At 34.4% G+C, this 5,809-nt stretch overlaps 1 protein-coding gene across 4 annotated transcripts in view; it reads left to right on the top strand.

Annotated features, from left to right (window-relative positions):
- Positions 1 to 5,809, top strand: part of LOC110463419 (hydroxysteroid 11-beta-dehydrogenase 1-like protein) — a 114,499-nt gene that overhangs the window by 32,428 nt on the left and 76,262 nt on the right. Inside the window, exon 1 of one of the 4 annotated variants that reach the window (XM_021518002.1) lies at positions 3,209 to 3,284. The exons of 2 other annotated variants lie outside the window; for them this stretch is intronic. The gene's annotated coding sequence lies outside the window, so the exon portion shown is untranslated. Of the gene's footprint in view, positions 1 to 3,208; positions 3,285 to 5,809 lie in introns of those variants that run through there. One more of the 4 variants, XM_021518006.1, reaches the window with a different exon arrangement.

Here is a 5,809-nt window from a genome sequence, read left to right as displayed (position 1 = left end):
GTGTCTGTTGTGTAGACAGTTCCTACACAGTGATATTTACTGTAACACTACCTCATGTGTCTGTTGTGTAGACATTTCCTACACAGTGATATACACTGTGTCACTACCTCAAGTGTCTGTTGTGTAGACAGTTCCTACACAGTGATATATACTGTAACACTACCTCATGTGTCTGTTGTGTAGACAGTTCCTACACAGTGATATACACTGTGTCACTACCTCATGTGTCTGTTGTGTAGACAGTTCCCACACAATGATATTTACTGTAACACTACCTCATGTGTCTGTTGTGTAGACAGTTCCCACACAATGATATTTACTGTAACACTACCTCATGTGTCTGTTGTGTAGACAGTTTCTACACAGTTATATTTACTGTAACACTGCCTCATGTGTCTGTTGTGTAGACAGTTCCCACACAGTGATATACACTGTGTCACTACCTCAGGTGTCTGTTGTGTAGACAGTTTCTACACAGTTATATTTACTGTAACACTACCTCATGTGTCTGTTGTGTTGACAGTTCCTACACAGTGATATTTACTTTAACTCTACCTCATATGTCTGTTGTGTAGACAGTTCCCACACAGTGATATTTACTGTAACACTACCTCATGTGTCTGTCGTGTAGACAGTTCCCACACAGTGATATACACTGTGTCACTACCTCAAGTGTCTGTTGTGTAGACAGTTCCTACACAGTGATATTTACTTTAACACTACCTCATGTGTCTGTTGTGTAGACATGTACAGTTCCTACACAGTTATATTTACTGTAACACTACCTCAAGTGTTTGATGTGTAGACAGTTCCTACACAGTTAACTGTAACACTACCTCAAGTGTCTGTTGTGTTGACAGTTCCTACACAGTGATATTTACTTTAACACTACCTCATGTGTCTGTTGTGTAGACAGTTCCTACACAGTTATATTTACTGTAACACTACCTCAAGTGTTTGATGTGTAGACAGTTCCAACACAGTTATATTTACTGTAACACTACCTCAAGTGTCTGATGTACGTGTGTAGACAGTTTCCAGGCAGTGGTTTAACTTTATTAATAATTTAAGGGTAGGACCTTGGGATAATGATATTTTGAGTGGACAAGACAAGATGTCAATAGAGATTGGTCAGGTAATGACCACACCAAGGACATAAACCCTTTGACCACTAATGACTTGCTTTTCATCTCTGGAACTGTTATTTCCTGGGATTGAGGTCAGACCTACAGTGAATGACAACACAAACAACACTAATAGTGCAAATTATCTAATACTCCCTGGGATTTACTACCACTAATGAACTAAGATACTCATTAGTGATCTAAAAACCATTGAACACACTACAGTGTAACAGGTTATTAATGCAGCTAAAACTTTTCGAGATTTTGACTTAAAATTAGCAAATTGAATTTACACAAATTTTAGTTTTGCGATCTAGCCATGTGAAAGAACTAAATATTCGAGATGATTTAGTACATAAAATATTCAACGTATGTGCGTATTATGGTGGAATATATATAATGAAGGGGAGAAAATGTCGGAACAAAGTACTTAACAAAGGCTGCTTGCGGCCTGAGTTGATCATTTTATCAACATTTTCAAACCCCCGAGTTAGTGATGGGCTGATGATTGATTATAATCGAAAATTGATCCATTTGCCCGGGCCTTTCCGATTCCAATTATCGATTACAAATTCCATAATCAATCTAATCGGTTCATGATTGAAATCAAAGTATTTCAATGTCTTCCATGTAAAGTATGCTTTGAAAGTCATATTCTTATGATGTTACATATATATGATTGATAAAAATGCATTATATTTGCTTGATATCCATTCATTATAAAAGAACAAAATATAATGTCTAATGAACAACTCTGTCTATTGATGAAATAGTAGTGCTCTCATTTTACTTTGGTATTCAATCCCATAAAATTATAAACCCATTATGCAAACGATTATCAATCGGTTTATATACTACTTGGGATTTAACAAACTGATTATCGATTAGGATTCTGATTGATTGCCCTTAACTACCTAAGTTATATATTCCACCATAACATCTTTACATACAAACAAAAGGAAGTGCAGGTGCCTGGTCTCATTCAACAAATGAAACCAGCCCCGCGACTAGCTTGTTACCAGTGCATTTCCGGGGGAAGATTTTGGAAGAGCATTGGTCTGTTGGAAATAATACACGATCACGTATTGACTATCGTCCAATAATCCATGGTCATTAACCAATGAAAAGTGTTGTTGTATCGCAAACATGATAGAATACAGCATGTTAAGTAACTCTTGCTCTATTTTCAAACATCTTGTATTACTCTTATAAATCATCACAACCACATACTCGCTATTTCATGACTAAAGTATGGTTATGAAGATTATTATCACTGTTTATTTTTGTCATATTATTCTTCGGATCATAATCTCACAATCATGTAATTTATATCAAAAGTAACATTCTCATGATAAAGATCCTGCTATACAGTAATATTCTTGTACTTGTGTTATTTCATCTGACAAATTGATATACATGTAAAGGCATGCATGTTACATTAATAACCATTTCCTGTAAAAGAAGCAACACGGTGTAGAAAAGTGTGTAACCAGTGGATGACTTTACTTCCTTCATTTTGTTAATAATTTATTTACAACCACTTTCGAGTCTGTGCTATTTTTAGCTAAAACAATTTGACTTAAGGTAAAAACAAATAAATGGGCTTACTGATTGTAACAGGAGAGGAGAAATGCACGGCTAGACTGGGGTTCCAACCCAGGACCCTCCTAACTCTAGACGGAAACTCGAACCAATCAAGCTATCTGGTCGCCAGTGATCGACACAGTCCAGTCCCACTACAGTAATGGTTACATGCTTCTAACTGGTCTGGAAAACCACCTCAAACAAGGAGATAGAAACAATGGAATTAGCAACTAAAACATAAGTCAGTGTGATCACTACCTATTACTACATAATTGTTACGAATTAACATCCTGTCAGCTCCCCTACAGTGGTTAAGTGATAATTGTAGTTTGATTTACTCCTTGAAAAGGAGTACGTAACCTATCCCCTGCAGTGATCCTGAGATGCAGGTTTCTTTACTCATTACAAATGAATGACCCTGTGTGGTGTCCCATGCAGTGACCCTGTGATGCTGTTACATGGGGAGGTCAGAGAAACAGCAATCTTTAGCCCATGTGTCCTGTGACACAAACAACATCTCAGCCTCATCAGCTGCTTTTCCTCTCTGGGACCTAGAGCTTGTATCAGGACTGAAATGTAGGTACAATTATATGCATTCAATTTCCTAAATAATTTGAAATTATATTCTGCAATTATTAATATACATGGTTGTTTTTACATTCTGCAGCGTACTTAAGTTTTAGTTAAAGTTATGTGTTCTGCAACTGTTTAAATACTTCAATTTGCACGCTCAAATTTTAGTCAATATGTTTGGGTTAATTATGAGATAGATATTTAAGGGTTTTTGCAATAGTAAATTGTTAGTCTGTCAACATTTCTGTCTTGGTCACAGTAAAATTCCTTGTGAAATGTCAAAATCAATGGCATTCCTGACATGCTTTCTGATAGGGTTTATCGTCAAAATCAGCCGTACAATTGTTATTATTTCAGACTTATTTAAGATATTTGAAAAATGGTTAGGTTTGTGATATAAAGTAAATGTTAGATTTTTGTGTAAATTATTGCTCTGATTGATAAAGATTTTGGGACCAATTGAGTGTCAAACATTTTTGAGATTACGGTATACCCACACATTAATATCAGAGTTAAATTTAGGATTCTGTCATAATCAGCGATCAAATTAAAAATATGCACATTATGGAATTCAATACAATCATCATTACTATATAATATTTGTTGAAATAATTAATTTTCGCAAATAATTGAGCAATTTGTCTGAGATTAACCAAAATCTTTTTGCTTGCATTAAACATACAAGAGTCTTGAAATTTCCCCAAATCTGATCTACAAATATATTTCCCGTTAAAGATAAATCTGTCGATACAAAAATTACCATTGTATTGAATACACTTCCAAGTGAATTAAGTAATTTACTGTCTTCCTCATTCATTCTGTGGTCACTTCAGTGATTATGGCACCACTGTGCAAGAAGACAAACAGAAATCTGTGTTTAAATCAGTTATTTGTGTTAAAAATGGATAATGGAATCCACAGCACACATCTTGGATATATGTTTGAATCTGTGTTACATAACCATCAACATTTAATGTTTAAAAGACGATTGAAACAAAGGCAGGTGTGTCATCTGTTAGGGTGGTTTCTTTTGGTTCATTTTACCAAGTGATGGAACAGCTGTTTCTACAGGAACAAACTCAGTGTTTCTATGGTTACCATTTCCAACTGGAGACAAACTTCTATTTAAGACATATATATTTCAGGGATTTCCGTGAGAAGTTGAATTTGAGATGTCATCTTGTGAGTGATTCCCATTTTCTCGTACATAACGACCAAAACAGTTTCTGATTGGAAAACATTCACATGTAGTTTTAGTTGGTGCAGCTTTTGGTTTATAACAACTGTTTTGGTTGGCAGGTATATCTAAGGAATTAACAATGGAAATGTATGTACACACATATTACATGGCAATATTAAATAGGTTTGCAATCATTGGTTAGTGAATGCAAGGGGTCATTGTGCATGTGGTTAATTGCCAAAATGAACATACACTTTATCATTTAATAAAACATCTGATAAATCAACGACGCATTTCTTAACACAAATATTTTAATTTGATTCCTCAAAACCACACAGTTACCTAAAATAGTAACAAACAGGCCAAACAATATTTAAGTTTATCAATTAAAGGTTTACAATAATTTCATTTTACAAATTTATGTATTGTTTCTTTTTGTTTGTGTATTTTAGTTCATTTACCGTAGAAATTGAAACACAGTTTTCTGGGTTATTCTATCAACACTTTTCTTGTTTGGGTTAACTTAAATACTGCAAATACTGGAATTTGTGATTATGAAATGTTACTTCAAAGTTGATAATGTTATCTATGGAATTTGATGAAGAGTTAAATTCCAGAATGAGTCCCCCCTGTGGGAATTAATTCAACTTTAAATCCCTCTGAAATATAAAGGGATTTAAAGTAAAGATAACATTCTTAATTCTAAATATAGATAAACTATCAGCATTCTTATTGCGGTAAATTACTATATATTTCCTGAGCTGCAGTTGTATCACCAAGCTTGTTAGGTAAGGCTTCATTCATGAATACTGAATTGGTTATTTAGAGAATGTTAGTTCAGTATTTTGATGGAAATATTATTTGCGGGAAATTATGATTTTACTACGGCTTCAATTTTTCGTGATTTTGACCCACAGTTAGAAAAGTTTACACACATTATAACTTAGTGTTCTAGACATGTGAAGGAACTAAAGTTTTGCGGTGTTTTAACACAGAGGCGGGACACTGGGCATATAAAGTGTCAAAACATCCAATGAATACGCTTTATTAGAGCATATTGAGTAGCAACAAGTGTAGTGTTAATCATCAACAGATCTAGGACACGTATGATCTACACCTTGTATTACTGTTGATGTAGATGAATCGTTATAACCACATTATCGCTATTTCATGACGACATTACGATTTTGAAGTTTGTTATCGAGGATCATTTCATACACTTGTCATATTATTCTGTGGAATCATATTTTCACAATCACTATATCAACCCGCAAAATTGTGAAAAGTATCATCCCGTGGAAACATCTGTCTAGACAGTAAATGCAGTCATGAATTAACACAAAAAAAA

The sequence above is a fragment of the Mizuhopecten yessoensis genome, unplaced genomic scaffold, assembly GCF_002113885.1.
Source record: "Mizuhopecten yessoensis strain PY_sf001 unplaced genomic scaffold, ASM211388v2 scaffold10903, whole genome shotgun sequence".
Lineage (NCBI taxonomy): Eukaryota > Metazoa > Mollusca > Bivalvia > Pectinida > Pectinidae > Mizuhopecten > Mizuhopecten yessoensis.
This window is presented reverse-complemented; position numbering and strand designations above follow the sequence as displayed.